Below are 9,414 nucleotides of genomic sequence, written 5' to 3'. Positions count from 1 at the left end.
CCCCAAGAAAGGCCACCGTGGCTCTGGCCTTGGAATTTGACTTGGGATGGGGAGCAGAGAGGGGAGGATGGGGCACAAGGGCTTGGAGGGGTGGGAATGAGGGCTCAAGACAAGTGAGGGATGTCCACAGTCCTAGGTGTTTAATGCAGTCTGGCAGCTCAATGATGACCACGCTGAAGGCCACCCTCTTCCGGATGGGAAGGCAGACTATGAATAGATTCTCAATGCCTTTTGTAGTTCTGACCCACCAAACACCTCTCCCCTTCCACCCATCCCTACCCTTGTGTTTGACAGTGACATTGGTATAGATCCCGAGAGTGGAGAAAGGTAACTGGACTGACTTTCTTACCAGCAGTTCCCTAGTCTAAGGCAAACTGTGTGAACTAGCTCAAGTCTATTTCAGTATTGTCAGGATGTAACCTCCTAGTTACATTGTATCTTATGCGTGTGTTCTATCTGTAAATATGCACAGAGACAGAGAAGGGAGGGGTCTTCAGAAGAGTGAGCCAAAGCTCCAGAGGTTTCCTGAAAGGTGGCTCTGAGAGGTGGGGGCGGGGCGAGAAGGTGAGAACCAGCCCTATTCTCTTCCTTTGTGGACTTAAGAGCAGTCAGTGATCCCTTATGAGAAATAAGGCTGGAGGTCCAGAGGGGCTGGTCCACCCGTGTCCTCCTGCCTCCCCTTGCGGTTCTCCAGGGCTGGACTGCGCTGGCCCTGAAGGCTGGGAGAGAGTGGCTGAGGCCCACGGTCAAAAGGCGGTCCTTCCCCAGAAGGTGGCAGGGTACATCAGATGCCTTCACCTAAAAGAAAGGGGGCTGCTGAGCAGCAAAAACCCTTTGTTTACTTGGGGAGTTAATGACCTCCCCCCCAAGTAGTTCCCAGTGTCATGGGAACCCAGAACCCATTGGCTAGTGTTAGTGTGATTGGGACCTGGGGTGTTTCCAGGGCAACAGGGCAGGCAGCTGATATAGTAAAAAGTGTTCAGAGGTATCCATTCTCGAATGGCCTTTGATGCTCCCTTACTGTGTGGCTTTGGGCAAGTTCTTTTCCCTCTCTGGGTCCCAGTTCTTCACCTAGAAAACAAAGGGGTTTGACTGGATGATCACAAAGGGCCCCCCAGCTCTGGCCCCTAAGAATTTGTAAACATTAAAGCTTCTGGTCTGGTGGGTGGAGCCAGAGCCACTGACTGTTCTGTCTGCCTCCAATGAGGGTTCATTGGACCTAGAGGTGGCAGGGCCGTGGGGAGCTCCTACCCCCAACCCCGGGCCTGGAAGGGGCCTTTCTTGGACCCTTGGAGGGTTGCCTGATGTCAAGATGTGGCCACAGCTAGTATGAGCTGCTCGGCCCTAGGGCCCAAGTATTACAAAAGGACAGAGCTTGTATTGTCTGAGGCATGGGTGCGGGGAGGAGGGGCTTGTGATAATATTTCCAATAGCTCTCAGCCCCCAGTGGATGCAGACTCCTGAAGTTTACCTTATACTCAAGCAAGTATATTGATTTGTGGGCAAGGGGCTCTCTTAATTCCTGCTCCCTTCTATCTCTATCCCATACTTGTCTGAAAAGGGAGACAACAAATTTTACTATACAAGTTGAATCTCAACACTTTTCAGTCCAGCCCCTCCTGGGGTGGACTGGGCAACTATTTCCCATGCTTGGCACTGCACCTTAGCCCTCCCCTTCTGAAAATCATGAAGACTCAATCCTAGGGACCCTTACCCTAGGTAGGGACCAAGTCAGCTCGGGACAGTCACACTCCCCTGGCCAGTTCTGGGATCCTAGCTGCAGGTACCTTGGGCATCCAGCCCCTACGAGAGCTTGCAGGGCACTTTGCACCTCATCGGGAAGCTCTAGAGTTGATGAAATGCTAGAACAATGCACGATAAGTATATGGTCTCCAGTGTCTTCCTCTGGAAATTTTGTGGCTGGTACAAGATCCTTTAGAATTTGAGATAATCACTCCCCTATAAACCTCCCCCGCTCCATCCTTAACTTGTGCACACAAGACTTGTCAGGCTGGTTTCATGAGCCTCCTTCCCCTTAACATCTCTCTCACCCTTTTGGGTATATCCCAGCGTTTACCTGAGAATTTTCCAGCTGTAGAAAGCATTATAGCCGTGTCTAGCTCTTTACTCTTTGGGCACAGGACTACAGAAGGGCAGTGGACAAGTTCATTTGAATTTGGCTTAACCATCCTTGGCTGATAACTTCTCTGCTCAGTGCCAAGCACTGGAGACAAAGAGATAGATGGGTCAGTCCTAGCCCCTGTCCTCAGGAAGTTCATGGTCTGAGGAAAGTCATGAGGGGAAGAATAAGGGGCCATTGCATTCAGGGCTCCGTGGCTGCTGCTAGTCCATATAGTGCCTTGATGTGAATTAGAAACAGTGCCCTTTCCAGGTGGACTCAGCCCATATTCGAATGTACAGCTTTGTGAATGGCGCACAACCTGGAGTTTAGCTCCACTTGCCCCTGGGTCAGGCACCCTCCTGGACAGCCAAGAGCTGCAGCCCAGAGGCCACTCAGGCCCGGAGTGTTTCCTCTGGCCTCTCCCCGAGAGAAAGGACCAGATCATCTTTCCAAGTTTCCGGTTGACTCCAGACCCCACTCCCCCTGTATTCCCCCAACATGACTGAAAGCTTCTCTGCAGGGCCCCTCTCCATTTGGAGGCATGTGAGCCTTCGGAGTGAAACTGGAGGTTGGGGAGCCCCACTGGCCCCAGGCACCAGCCCACTGTGTCCAGGACTTTCCAGTGGGCCATGAGGGTGGCATGTAGGTAGCAGTCTAGACAGGAAGGAAGAGCATGGTCTTGAGTGAAAATCCCCAGGCAGAAGGCCAACTATGAGAAATTAAGGATTGGGTTATTTGGTAGGACTTCACAGGCTTCCTCAGCCCCAGGGCCCAGACAGGTGACAGCGGGCTCACCTGGGGTGTTGGTTCAGCTGGAAAAGTTACTGACAAGCTGGTCCCCACATGGTGCGGTGGAAAGCACACTGCCCTGGAAGTCCATAATGCCTCTCAGTCCTGGCTGTCACCAACCAATTGAGTAGTCTTGTGCACGTCGCTCAACCTCTTGGGCCCTGTTTCTCTGACTAGAGAAATGGGACAGTAATCTCTTCCCCACATAGCTCAAGGAATTGTGAGGTCCAGAAGGATGAAAGCCAGTGGAGATGAAAGTCAGTCCTGTAAATTGCAAATGGCTGCATGGCCCTGGCCCTACCACTTTGGGGGAGTGGCACAAGGTGACATAGGAGTTTGCTGTAGGCTGAGCTCTCCTCCCACCGCTGTTCATCTCTTGCCCACTTCTCTCTTAGATGGGTATCAACCAGCATGAGATGCATCTAATCTGGCTTTGGTGACCCAGCTGAGAGGGAAATTGAGATACTATTCAAGAATGCCATGCCCACGGATAGTGGTCCCAGCAACCAAGACAGAGAAACGAGATATAGATATTGTCATTGATTGGGACAGGTGCCATCTCAGACCTTCCCAGGCTCAGTGTCACCCACATTTCCCATCTCTCAGCCTGTACAGAGGCCAGGAAGCCTTGGCTCAGGTCCAGGTTAGGGAATCACTACTCCATCAAAGAACCGCAAGGGTGAGGTGGAATAGAAATTGCCTGCCCCTTCCCTTCAAAGTACAAGGCCCCCTCTAGGGTCAGCTGCAGTTGCCAATGCCTCTTGATGACACTTGGGAGGAATTCGGGCTCAGGGAAAATGCTGTGAGTTGAGCCCCAGCTGACTCATCCCCCAGTGGTTTCAGCAACTCACCAAGGCAGCTTCTCTCCTTCCAGTGACTGGGGACTGGACATTCTCCACCCCTTCCGGAGGAAGGCATAAGGCCCCAATCTTGAACTCTTATAGGGTCTCATGGGCATAGGCCTATACCTGTTCTGACACTTTTTAAAGTCAACAAGGACCAAAACAGACTCTCTTCACCCTCATGCATAAGCTCGCATTGGGCCTGGTGTTTTGCTATCGTGGCCCAGGCAGCTCCATCATTTTGCCCTCCCTCCAGGACTGAAATGGCCTACCTGTTGGGGCAGGATCACCGCCTCTGATACTCCCTTGCAGGGACATTGCACAGTAGCTTCAAAGAGAGGCCTATTGAAAGGGGAGTATCCTCCTTCCCCAACACTCTATCCCAACTCTTCACCCTAAAACAGAAATCAAAGCACAGGTCCCTAGGACCCATGATCTGTAAACACTCTAACACAGTGGTTTTCAAACCAGGTGCTGTGGAACCCCTGGTGTTCCACAGAGCTTTGTCAGGGGCTGTAAAGTGGGAAGAGAGGAGTGGAGGCATAGGCTAGGTCTCTAGCCCTCACCCCATTCCCATTTTTAACAGAACAACTCTGCTTTTATCTGTCTTGCCTATTGAGGTTTTACCTTCAAACTTTCTTTTGAAGAAACAATTCTTTAAACCACCGTTCTGAGATTTGATCTTAAACCAGCAAGCACGGTTCTATTCTTGCTTTTCATGTTGGAATGGCTCTAGCATTCCAGTACCAAGATACTTGGGTCACAAACCCTGGCCCCAGCATTTGCTTATTCACACACACACACACACACACACGCACACACACACACACACACACACACACACACACACGCTGACATTTTAGCCCCCCATCTGAAGCTCTAGCCTAGGTTTCATTTGGGCAGGGGCCCGGTGCTCCATGAAGATGGATCTTGACCCTGAAATTGGCCCTTGTAGCATGGGGAACTGTGGAGCAAGGCAACAGGCCCAACCCTTACCCCAGGACTAGTGTCTGCACCCCAGTATGATATCCAACTCTCCTGGCCCAGGACCATGGGATGACAAAAGGAGCAGTGTGATGGGAGAAGGAGAAACTAATGTCAAGGTCCTCTTTAAATACAGCCAGATAGATGGAAGTCCAGGTTTCATAAAAGAAATGCTGAGAAAAGACTTTATGACAAAAGTCCTGTGAGGGCAGGATCTGTCCAGAAACCTTTTAGGCAGCAAGTTTCCCTCCAGCAATTCTAATAGGATTCCACTCCCACATTCGTGGATAACCACAGTGTGTGGGCCACCGGGAGGTGACTGAAGAGGGGCTGGTCCCCCACGTGCAGTCTCTCTGCCAGCCTGCCTCTGTTCCCGGGCCCCTCACCAGGACTGACTAAGGGGTAGGCACTTGGGTGAGACCTGGAACCAGCCCTTGGCACAAAATCTTGCCTGTTCCCTCCCCCGCAGGGTATTCTAGGTGAAAATGTAAGCTTAGGGCACAGCAAGCCCCTTGGAATGGGAGAAAGTGTGCCAACTGGTGTTCTACATTCAGTCTGAGTGTGCCCTTGGGAACCCACTAACCTCAGGCCTCCATGTGGGGGCTAGTGCCAGTCTCTGTCCACCTCACAGGGATTACTACAAGGGTCATAGGAGGGGTGGGTAAGAGAGATGGTATCATATGAGAGGTGGGAGCCTCACAAACTTGGCTTGCAGTCATGACCTGCACTGCAGATCAGCAGAGCACTCAGGGGAACGAGTACAGGACGCGCCATCTTACCAGGACACCTCTGCTATGGCCCAGGCACAGACATTGCAGTGGGTGGGGTTCCTCTTTCTACTCAGTGGGAGCCAATGCTCAGCCTGGCACAGTGACTGTGTGCAGGTACTGGGAGCAGGGAGTGACAGGTGGCTGGGACAGGTCTCCAAGTCTGTGGCCCTTTTGTTAAGTAATTATTTTGTGATACCTTATTCCTGGGCCACCTCCCAGATTTATTTGTTGTACCTGTGGCATTCCTTATTATGTCAGATAAGTTATTCCAGTTTATTCAATTCTAACAGGAAAAATGAATAAAAGAATCATAAATAGGAGACCATTAAGGTCTTTTGTGACAGATGCTGGCTGTGCTTTTATTTCTGTCTCATAAGCCCCTGGCAGAACATAGACTAGAAAATGCTGTCCCTCACAGTCTGGATGAGTGGACAGGATCCATGGCTGAGTCAGGTTCTTTCTTCCCTCGTCTGTGACCCCAGCTTCAACCAAGTTCTCCCACCCACTTTTGGAGACTACCAAGAAGGCTTTCTCCCTCCCCCTCCCTCACCACTTCCCAGCCTTATGGCCTTGGGAAAGCTGCCAAAACTCTGATCACTCTCTGACACCACTGAATTCCATCTTCTCTTTGGCATGACCACTTCAGCTGGAGCCCTGCCCCGGTTCCAGCCCCGGTTCCAGCCCCAGTTCTTGTTTGGTTCTCATTTGATGCTCTGCTAGGTATTTCTGAAGTCACTTCAGTTTTCCATGACTTACCCTCTTCCTGTCCCAAAAGAACATGTGGGAGGAGTGAGGATATAGGTGAGGGATATTCAGAGTTCTAACTTCTAATGTACTATATAAACACAAAAGGAAGATGCTGATGAATATAAGATGACTTTTTTAGAAAACTGATTATATATATATAAAAAAAATTTTTTTACCTTCTTGTAAAATAATGTGCAACCTAGATCAAAGCATTGCCCTTCTGGTTGGCCAAAAGGGGGTCTGTTTCCTTGGTGCTCCCTTTCAGCCACAGAAAGGCAGTGGGAAAATACCGACATGTGAATCAGAAGACTTGAGTTAGAGTTTTCGTTCTGCTGTCTCATAGACTGTATCAGTCTGAGTCCAGATAAACTGAGCCTATGCCAGTATTTCAGGAGCAGGAATTTCACTGAAGTAACTGGTTATAAAGTTGTTGCAAGAGTTGAAAGGGCAAACGGGATGTAAAGCTACCCAGAGATCAGGTACAACAGGAAACTATGACTACCTGTAGGGTGAAAGGACAAGGGAGAGGAGGTGGTGGTATGGAGCTGAGGAACCAGGGCAGCCCAGCAGGGATGATGAGAGAGAGAGAGAGAGAGAGAGAGAGAGAGAAGAGAAAGAGAGAGAGAGAGAGAGAGAGAGAGAGAATCTGAGGAACCTAGACCACAGAAGAAACACAGCTATTGCTGGGATGCTGCACAAAGCAGAGTGGGAGAAATACTCTGGTTTCTCCTGCCCTCCAGTTGCATGCCTGTGCCTCCTATTGGCAGAATCTAATTAAAAGCTAATTTTCAAGGGATCTTGGGAAATGTAGTTTGCAATGGTTGATGTCCTGCAGTACAGAGCGGGAGGTCAGGGGATTAGATCAGAGACCAAAGAGGCGAATCACCAGCTCTTCCTTAATCTTCTCATCCAAAAAAATAGAAATAATCACATTGTCCTAGATACCACAATTTAGAAGGAGTGCCCTGACATCAAACCAGGACTCTGAGCATGGCTGAGGTATTTATTATTGCCTTAGCACTGAGCTTTTCTCCTGTTTTCACTGTCTTCATGGTGGTTTGGGACTTAGTTTCTCTAGCTTTTAAAAAAACTCCAGTAAACCAAAATAAACTGGATAGTTGTTTCAAATTCTGTTCAAAACGGAATAAGTCCACTATCGCTTATCTCTCTTACTGGATTAAATCCAAAACACAACTACCTAGTGACTCTGAAAATTAAACAAAAGCAGGCAGACGGTGCAGAAGAGTCAAAACTGGGAGAAGTAATCTACATGGGGTAAATTTCCCCTTCTTTTCTCTTTTATGGATTTGTGCTGAGATTAAAACCACCAACAACAGAAGGTGAGACAGAACTTAGGGTCTGAACCTAAATTAGTTGATTGCCTCTTGAAACAACAACAAAATCAACATCCTATAAAGGGTTATAAAAGGACTGAGTCTACATAATATAAAATTCATAATGTCCAGGACACAATATGAAATTACTTGACATTTAAAGAACCAGAAAAATATGACCAATTCTCAAGGGAAAACACAATCAACATATGCCAACTCTAAGATGAATTAGATTTTGGAATTATTAGAAAAGAGTTTGAAGTAGCTATTATAACTTGAAATTTACAGAAAGATAGTTCTCAGCAGAGATAAGGAAACTAAAAAAATTAGCCAAATGAAATTTTTAAGACTGAAAAATAAAATATCTAAAATAAAAAATTCACTGGATGGGCTCAATAGCTGAATGGAGGAGACAGAGGAAAGAGTCAATGAACTTGAAGATAAATCAGTAAAAAGTATTCAATCTGAAACAGGAAAAAACATTGAAAATAATTAAGAGATTCAGGGACCTATGAAATAATCTAGGGTCTAAGATTCAAGTTATTGGATTCACAGAGGAGAGGAGAGATACTGTTGCAGAAAAATATATTTGCATGAAAGGCACAAATTTACAAATTCAAGAACTCAGCAAATCTCAAATAGGTTAAACTCAAAGAAAACCACATAGAGATACAGATAACCTAATGGCTGAAAACCAAAGATAAATTTTAAAATCTTGAAAGCAGCCAGAGAAGATGACACATTATTATATGTTTTATTTCTACAAAGAATGATGATTTGATGCGGCTTTCTGAACAGAAAATATGGAGGCCAGGAGAGAGTGGAACATCTTTAAAGTGCTAAAAGAAAAGAATTGTCAATCCAGAATTTTGTATCCAGTGAAAATATCCTTCAGGAATGATGTAAAATAAAGAGATTCTTAAATGAAGGAAAACTAAGAGAATTTGTCACCAGCAGATCTGCTCTAGAAAAAAACTGAAAGAAATTCTTTAGGTTGAAAGGAAATGATTCCAGAGATAAACCTATATCTTTAGAAATTAAGAGGAAAACAAATGGTAATTATTTGGGTAAATATAAAAGGCTACCTTAGTCCTCTTAAGTTCTTTAAAATATGTGCGACTGTTGAAAGAAAAAATTATAAATTTTCTGTAGAGTTATCAATGTATATAAATGAAACATATGACAACTATAATGTAAAGTTAGTGGGGGAAGGTAATAAGACCTATTTCTTTCTAAGGCTTTTGTATTATATTTGAAGTGATACAATATTAATCCTAAGTACACTGTGAAAGGTTATGTATATATATTGTGCCTCCTAGAGAAGCCAAAAATATAGATAAATTAAAATACCATACTAAAAATATTGAAATAGTCTAGAAGGCAGGAAAGTTGGAACCAAAGAATAAAAAACAGAGGGGACATACAAAAAATAAAAGTGATAGACCTAAATCCAATGATATCAATAACTATATTAAAGGTAAATGGTCTATACGTAACAATTAAAAGACAGAGCTTGTCAGATTAAATTTAAAAATATAAGATCCAAATATATGCTGTCTACAAGAAAGCTTTAAATATAAAGACAAAGATAAGTTGTGCAGATAATCATAAAAAGGAAAACTGCAGTGGTTATATTAATATCAGACAAGGTAGAGTTCGGAACAACGACTGCTAACAGGAATAAAGAGAGACATAATATAAAAAACAAAAGTGTCAACATACCAAGGAATATAACAAGTCTAAATGTATATGCATCTAGTAATGGTGTTTCCAAATATTTGAAGCAAAACTTGATAGAACTGAAAGGAGAAATATACAAACCCACA

Source organism: Pteropus alecto, unplaced genomic scaffold (genome assembly GCF_000325575.1).
Source record: "Pteropus alecto unplaced genomic scaffold, ASM32557v1 scaffold7, whole genome shotgun sequence".
NCBI lineage: Eukaryota > Metazoa > Chordata > Mammalia > Chiroptera > Pteropodidae > Pteropus > Pteropus alecto.
Note: the sequence above shows the minus strand (reverse complement) of the source record.